General features: G+C 36.7%; 1 pseudogene; it reads right to left on the bottom strand.

Moving 5' to 3' along the window:
* Window positions 1-792: 792 nt before the first annotated feature.
* Window positions 793-4323, bottom strand: LOC129262933 (uncharacterized; annotated as a pseudogene).
* Between the last annotated feature and the right edge of the window lie 4997 nt (window positions 4324-9320).

Genomic DNA, 9320 nt, shown 5'->3' on the forward strand with positions numbered 1-9320 from the left:
ACTACACTTTTGCATCCTTCCATTTTCCTGTTGATCAGCGAGTTCTGTTTGTGAGTGCTGGGGCAAGATTCTGAAGACCTTTAATCTCTCTCTTCCCATTTTCCTTTTCTATTTTATTTCCCCTAATTTGTCACAACTTAACTGGTTTTATGCTCAATTCGTCATTTTGATTTTTTCTATACTATATATCTACAAGAATATATTTATTATATTAGGAGGCTGCACCCTACAAGCTCTGCTTTTTAAGCAGCCTCTTCCCCCCTCTTCCGTTCCCAACACATAAATTTGCAATATGTTTTCTTGCTTGCATTTGTATATCAAAATGTAAGAGACAAATTGTAAATGTTGGAAATAGACATAACGAAATGAAATATATAAAAAAAGAGTTGCGACTGATCCGATCACTTAAAAACCATGGAAAGACAGCAACGTCAACATCTAAAATGAATGTTTGTTCAAAATGTTTTTTAGACATGATGTATGATTCAAACATTCAGTTTTATTTAAACGTCAGTGTGCTCCTCTTTGTCTGCAAAGAAATCTGTTCAAATTTTCTGTACAAAAAAAAGAGATGATATTGATGTATTCCCATAGAGTTGAGGTTGATCAGATCAATCATAACTCTTGTAAGACCGGGACCTGGTCCCCAGTTGAAAGAACATTCCTGATTAGTTCATAGCCGGTCTGCAGAGCGAAATGCGCCATGCAACGATGATCTTGATAGGCCAATTCATAGAGCGATTAATCCCTTACCTTTGCCTTATTACGGAACCCTGACTTGTTTGTACCACTCTAAGGTTGAATGCGCAGAGCATACAGCTTCTCACAAGCTGGTAATGAATTTTCAATCACCTCTTCCAAATGGGAAGGGATTTCAACGTCGTCCTCCGTGAGGTCGGGCGCTTTGCCGAACCCTAACCCTTTCAGTGCATTGGAAAAAAAAGAAGAAGCAAACTTTGATTTATCTGCGCATGCGCAATGAGGCCTGCGTCTGCACAATGCCAGTTAAGCTGGCTCCCGGAAACACTCTCCCATTCTAGCATCTTGGGCGTGTATTCGATGCCCATGGCGTCGCAGTATTTCGGAAGCAGCTTCTCCGGCTGGCTGACCAGGTCGTCGGCATCGATGATGGGAGGTGCCCGTTGATCAAGCGCGGATTCGACGTAGCGGTAAAAACGTTCCAGATCGTCATAAATATTTACGTAAGGGTTTTCATCAACAAGATTCTGCTCAAGAGAGACCGATCTCATATATCTGTACATCGATCGGAAGGCCTTTTTTGGATGTCGAATGAGAAAGGAGTGCTTGAAGTTTCGTTCGACGACACTGAAGTCATCCCTAATCCCTTCTACCATACACTTGGCGAATAGGACTTTAGCCCCGGGGTATTCGTCGTTGAGAAGGCCACTGATGTAACTGAAGGTGTACTTATCATCAAACATGCTTTCTGTTGAAAGAGCATTTCAAACTAAATTAAAACTAATTGATCGAATAGCTCCACGCATGGGCGGAAATCCCAGGGGGAGGGGACAGAGGGGACGCGTCCCCCTACCAAAAATAGTAGGGGGACACAATATTAAATGTCCCCCTACTATTTTTGGTCTTTTATGATTGAGAAAGATACATCATTCACAATCGAAATAATACATGTATTTTAGACTAAATGACCTTACATTTTGGGGGAAAACCGGTTTTTTTTGGTTGTCATTTTTTTTTTTGGGGGGGGTGGTAAAAATGACCGTACATTTTTGGTGATAGCCTTTTTTTATTTATTTTTGCTTGTCAAAGTTTCCAGCCTCTGCCCCCCCCCCTACTTTTGGGGACAGATTTCCGCCCATGGCTCCAGGATATTGCTAAAACAAGAAATGCATTTTGGTCCAATTTTAGTTGGCTGATTTATTATTTTGGATTACAGGCCTAAATCTATTTTCACGAAATATTTAATTTAATGTAATACCGTCGTAAATAAGCGTTCGCGTTCTCCAGCGAAAGGTAGGAAATGTCACACAGTCAACGCATAATGTCGCAATTGCGACATTATGCGTCGCTGCGACAATCCCCACCTTTCGCTGTGCAGCTCAGACAGACTTTACGACGGTATAATGATTTTGGAAGAGACCTTTGGGCCCGTCGTCATGGTCGTAAAACACTGTCCTGCAATGCAATTTGTGTAACATGAGATTTTTTCGTTTCGCATCTGCAACGGAAACATTCAATCTGCGTTTCGTGTGCAAAATTCTGGTTGCTACTATGGTAACAACGATATATCCGATTTTGGACAACTTTCCAGAGGTCGAGAGGCCGCCCGGGGGAGGGGCACTTCAATTGACGAGTGGATACCAGGCGCGACCACGCGTAAAAAGGGAAAGAGTGGGCAAGTACGTTACGTGTAGACCTATGTAACGTTATAAGGGTGTCAAAAACGATGTTTAAAATACAAAAAGGGATATATTTCCAATACTTGTAGGGTTTCACAAGCCAAATACTTGTTAAGGGATGCATTTTCATAATCTGGAAAAGACTTGCTTCCCTTGTATAGGTGCATGCTTTTGGAAACCCCATGGTCGCGCTTGCTATATCTACTCGTCAATCATAATAGAAGTGCCCCCCCGGGAATTTGAATCTAATCCCCCATTTCGGGGGAAAGTAAAACATAATGCCCATTACATTGTGTGCTAGAGGCATATCGTTTGTGTAGGAGGAGCAAGCAAAATAAAAAAACACACGCAAAATCGGATGGTTTTCAGACGGATAGGCCTATTGCATATGCTGTGTACATATCAACGCATGCGAAATGGTTTAGCTGGAGAGGTGATCTGACCCATGGAATCAATTGCCAGTGATCCACCAATAATCAACATTAGATGCAACAGCGGTTCGATGGACTGTAATGATTTATATCTAAGTCTGAATTCAGTAAGTTTTCCTCACTCAATATGTACTCGATTTGTTTGAAAAACCACTTTGTTATCCATGTCATAATCTACGTTTCGCATGTCTCCAGCCAGCTGCCATATAGTCATGATAGTACAGCACCGCCGTGAGCTCAGGCGGGCATATGCTATGATGACCAGTCGTACATGCATGAGAGCGGGATCAGTTTAACAATTTGGAATGGCATGCCTGGTGTCGCATGAAAGAATTTTGCACACGAAAAGCAGATCTATAGGGCCTGTAACACAAAGCTTAGCAATGATTGTAGAACTGTTATCTACGTTCTATTTTATTGACTATAATGTAAATCAATCTTAAAATCGAGTCTATGATTAATAGTTAAGTTTTGTGTAACCGGACCCTAATGTCGCGTCCCCGAGGTTTGCGAAAACTCGCTATTATCGGTTGTAACAGGCTTATTCATTCATTTTTTTCTTTCTTTATTTATTTATTCGTTTCTGAATGTTATGACAATGTACATAGTGTGACCATCACAAAATTGAATACATTAAATTTTACATAATAATAATGTATAATTATGATAATTTTTTATTATACCATGGTTGCAGACATGCAGTGGTATGACAAAATAAGCAGATGCTTGAGCTGTTGTCACACCTTTGGATATATGAAATACATACATAAATATAAAAAAATACTAAAAAGTCAAAACTAACGATTACACAACAGAAAAAGGCATTAAACGTGCTGCACAGTGCGCTTTCGCTTTGTATGCGGGCAACCGGAATTTTACAGTGTGTTAACGTGTAAAGTGGTTCTTTTAACTGAAGTTCGACGTCGCAATCGCCAAGATTATTATTTTTCTTCAAATTACCCATTTGATGCAGGGGCTGCGGAACGATTTTCAAAGTGGGGGGGGGGGGGCTGAGTCAAAAGTGGGGAGGGGGGCTGTCCATGCAAAAAATCACAATCATATGGTCATTTTTACGTTTTTGTAAACGGTTTTAGGAAAAAGCTCTTCCGCGGCCCCTGTGATGGTCCATTTTGCTAAAATAAACGGTGAATATATTTTGATGTAATAATTCAGAATGATTAATCTAAAATTTGTCAAATGCCCTTCGATCATGACAATGATGTCTTTGTTGAGCTAGGGTTGGGGAACCGAAGTTGCACTTTTGTCCTGGATTCTGGATGGACAAACGAGATATTTGCAACTTTATCAAAGAAATTAGCTTCAGCAGGTGTTTTGATGAATCTTTTAGCACTCTGCTTTGGACCATAGTTGTAACAGGTTAGATACGGTTGCCAGAACATTTATGTGTCACCCCTGGCCGACATCGACCTCGCTAGCGCGGTCGATACCGACCTCGGTGTGCTCCATACCACATTGCGAGCGGGTCCAGATGGTTTAGAGAACGATGTCGACATGGTGAGTTCTGTACTTCTAAATGCTATCACACTTCCAATGCACTTGCTTTTTGACCTGAGAAAAAAACTATCCGTTTTCATGATTTACATTGATTTTACATTTCTCTCTATCTCAATGCCATACCCTCCCTCTCTCGCACACAATTAAAAAAGATTGGCCCATTATGCATGACATTAAGCGATGCGTATATCTGATATCATTCAAAAGAATGCCTTTTGAAATGATCTTCTATTATCACGCCACATGAATACTGGGCAATGTTTATATAGTGGTGTATTGTGAGCCAAAAATATGACTGGAGAAAACTGACTGTATGTGGTACAATTTCTAAAAGTCACGAAATATAGAATAAAAATGTTTACGTATTGAAAAAGTCTAAATTTGTGATAGAATTTAATATAATGTTCAGAAACTGTATATTTTACTCTTTTAAAAATGTTCTTTCCCTTCCCCCTTATTGTTGGGGATGGGGGGGGGGGGAATTTTCTTCGGGGGATGAGGAAAATGGCTCCAAGCACCTCAAACCCTCAATACGTCAGGGTATTTATAAGTGACAAAGTGAACTAAAATGGCCATGAACAATCACAATGATCAATACAGCAGGGACAGAAGAGCGAAGAAGAAGAGAGAGGGGCAGTGAAACGGCACCATGTTATAAAAAAGTAGCATATTATGCTACTCTAAAAGACAGAACGTATACGTGTTCATATTTCATGAAGCTTATATCAAGGGGCGATGGAACCTATATTTTTTTTTGCGGGTGGGGGGGGGGGGCAAGCCACCCAAAAGAAATCATGTCTAAAAGGGAATTGGATGCAAACATATATTTTCAAAATCGGATTACATTTCTGCCCGAGGTAGATGTGCGTTTCATGGCCTTTTAGCTAAACCTTTAAAATATAACAGACCGCGATGATCCCTTTTGTGCTGCGCTCGTGATAATGTTGCAACCAAGCTACAGGGCTTTGCCTGGTATACATGTATCTCCGCATTTGAATTATATTTCACGTCATATTCTACTGCATCAAAGTCGGATATTCTTGTCAATATTAAAGGTCAAGTCCACCTCAGAAAAATGTTGATTTGGATCAATAGAGAAAAATCAGACAAACATAATGCTGAAAATTTCATCAAAATCGGATGTAAAGTAAGAAAGTTATGACATAAGTTTCGCTTATTTGTCACAGAATAGTTATGTGCACACTTTAGTCACATGCAAATGAGAGTCGACGATGTCACTCACTCACTATTTTTTTTGTTTTTTATTGTTTGAATTATACAATATTTCAATTTTTACAGATTTGACAATAAAGACCAACTTTACTGAAACATAAAATGTTAAACAATGGTAATTCAACATGTTCAGGGCGAAATAAAACTTTGTTTCACATGACAATGAGGAGCCACCCCAGAAAAATTAGCTAGTCTTGGTGTCAGTTTAGATAGAGTTGATTGGTCTAGTGCTTATAACACTGATGATGTCGATCTATCCTTAAGTATTTTTTTAAGTATATTTAAAAACATCTAGATGATCATATTCCAAAAAAGAATGATAATCGAGTTAATTATAAAACATCACCCAGACTTCCATGGATTTCTAACTCCCTCTTGCGCTCAATTAATTTAAAAAAAACGACTGTACTATAAATTCAAAATAAAAAAGAATGAACATTAAAAAATGAAGTATACTTCTTATACAAATACATTAATGAAAATCTTGCGTGTAGAAAAATAGAAATATTACTCGATTCAATTAGAACAATATAAACATGATATGAAAAACACATGGAAAGTTATTAAGCAAGCCTTGAATATTTCAAAAAAGAAATCAAATATCACTAAAATAAGATTTAATAATCGGAATATTGATGATCCCACAGAAATCGCCAATATTTTAAATTCATACTTTTCTACCATAGGGGAAAATTTGGCACAAAAAATTCCACAATCTAATAAGCATTTTTATAAATTCTTGGGACAACCTAATGCCAATTCCATTTTCTTCTATCCGACTACTATTTATTAAGTGACCGATATTGTTTCCTCGTTGAATAATAAACACAGTGCTGGTCATGATGACATAAGTAATTTTATATTAAAAGGTACCATATCGTCTATTGTTGAGCCCTTGACACATATATTAAATAAATCTATTTTGAGTGGTATTTTTCCTAAACAAATGAAAATTGCGAAAGTTATTCCCTTATTTAAAAAGGTAGACGAGCTTGATGCTGGTAATTACCGTCCCATATCTTTACTCTCTTCTCTTTCTAAGATTTTAGAGAGATTAATTTTGGTTAGAACAACTAAATTTCTTAATGTCAGTGGTATATTTACTAACTTTCAATTTGGTTTTAGACAAAAACATAGCACTATCCACGCTCTTTTAAATTTTGTGCATAAAGTAGCCCATTCTTTGGATGATCATTCGCATCTAATTGGTATATTCCTGGACTTCTCCAAGGCATTCGACACTATTAACCACGACATTTTACTTTACAAGCTTTCTCATTATGGAATACGTGGAATTGCCTTGGAGTGGTTCAAGAATTACCTTTAAAAAGAAAACAATATGTTTATTTAAATAATCACATCTCTGATCAACATGAAATTAATTGTGGTGTCCCACAAGATAGTATATTAGGGCCTCTTTTATTCATTATTTACATTAACGATTTTCACAGATCATCTGACATTCTTTCGTTTATTCTTTTTGCAGATGATTCCAATGTATTTTCTGCTCACAAAAAACCCTCACCCCTTAGTTCAGATTATGAATTTGGAATTGCTAAATTTGACTCAATGGATACGAGCCAATAAACTATCTCTTAATTTAAACAAAACCAAATATATGTTATTTAGTAATTCTATTGAATCTTTACCTTCTGACATTATCTTTGATGATACACCTTTACAATGTGTTTCCCAAATTAAATTTTTAGGAATTATAGTTGATAATAAACTTTCTTGGAAACCCCACGTTCTTAATGTGAGCAAAACATTATCTCGTAATATTGGTGTAATTAATAAGTTAAAACACTATTTTCCTTCCGTCACATTACTCATGTTATACTCCTCTTTGATTTTACCTTACCTTAATTATGGAATATTAGCATGGGGTAATACCCATAATTCTTTATTGGACAAAATATTAATTTTACAAAAGAAAACATTCCGAAATATATGTAATGCACCAGTTCGTTCTCATACAGATCAATTGTTTCTGGAACATAAAATCATGAAAATAAAAAAAATATATTCATTTCAATTAGGTCAATTCATGTATAAATATAAAAATAATTTGTTGCCACGCATATTTGATTTTATGTTTCCCCGAAACCAATCCCTCCATAACTATCCCACCAGGCAGTCAAATGAATTTCACTTGCCCCTCCTTAGAACGCATCTCGCACAAAATACTTACTTATATACAGGTCCAAGTTTTTGGAATTCCCTTAACGACGAGATTAAAGATGCCCGTTCTTTGCTGTCCTTTAAAAACAAACTAAAATTTATGCTCTTAAAATCTTAATTATATTTACTATTCTAAACTAAAATTTTGTATCCTTTTTTTTTTTTTTTTTTTTTTGCTAATCTATTATCAATGTTTATACTGAACATAATGCCTTATTTTTTCCAGTTAGACAATAAATAAAAAAGTTATAGCTTGTCTATACATTATATTGTACCTTTTATATTGTATATGTGTATGCGTGTATGTGTGTATGTATGGGTGTGTATGTACGCGTGTGTACGTGTGTATTTGCATGTGTATATATGTATGTATGCGTGTGTGTATGTCACTGGTGTAAATCCCGGGGGGGATGGGGGGATATATCCCCCCCCCCCACTTTTCGAGGAGGGGGGATGGCCTGTACAAACATCCCCCCACTTTTTACGAAAGAAATGAAAAAAAATCACAAGAGATAATTGTTTTATTGGTAAAAATTCTTCCTGAAATACCGCTTAACAAATAAAACGATATTATTGAATCATAAAATGCAAATAAAGAGCCAGTTCACCATTTCCAAACGAAATACTTATGTCCTTATTATAACATTGAAGAGAAACTCCCGTTTCTTCCAATTCATCAATGTTGGGGTCTTTGGGAAGGGATTAAGATGGAATGTCAATTCTTTTTTAATGTAATCTCTAATAAAATCATTAAACCATCATGGGGTAAAAAAAGATAATAATATTGGAGGGGTATTTGCCATATGGACATACAGTGGCTGACAAAAAACGGGGAAATGGGGAAAAGGAGAAAAGAGGGAGAAAGGAAGAGAAGCGTATAGTGGGAAAGAAAAAAATATTATTCATTATAATGTTATATTATAATTATGTTATGTTACATTACATAAGAAACATTTTTATCATAACTTCATGAAACATAATTTGCACAAGGGCCTGGTGCTTGCATTATCTGTTAACGAGATATATAGTCCTGTTGTACTGAAACGTCCCGTTTTCAAGTCAATATAAACCAAATATATTTCCTAGCACTTGAGTTATCATTGTTTTATGAAGTGACATATGCTTCTTTTTCATGACTCAAAAAGTGATTGCCCCATGTTAAGGTCTTCGTATATATGACACATTTTACTGTCCGTGATTACGTTTGCATTAGTGGATTGGTGAGATATGTCTGCTCTTCATGAATTCCTAAAATCAGTCCTTAAAATGTCCCTTCTTCTGATCTGAATATCAAAAATTTTCAGCTCGCGCTTCGCGCTCGCATCATTTGGATATTGAAATACGTATGGTCCTAGTTAATTCCTACAAAGAAACCTTAGAATACCACACTTCAGGTCTGAATTATCTAAATTTTCAGCTCGCGCTTCGCGCTCGCAATATTTGATTAGTGAGATGCGTATGATAATCATGATTGCAATGACTACAAAAAGTGTTTCATGTGTTCAGATGTAATTTTTATAAACCAGCAAGCGCTTGGCACTCGCATTAGATGACTATGGTGAGATATGCATACTCTTAGTGG

The sequence above is a fragment of the Lytechinus pictus genome, chromosome 6, assembly GCF_037042905.1.
Source record: "Lytechinus pictus isolate F3 Inbred chromosome 6, Lp3.0, whole genome shotgun sequence".
Classification (NCBI taxonomy): domain Eukaryota; kingdom Metazoa; phylum Echinodermata; class Echinoidea; order Temnopleuroida; family Toxopneustidae; genus Lytechinus; species Lytechinus pictus.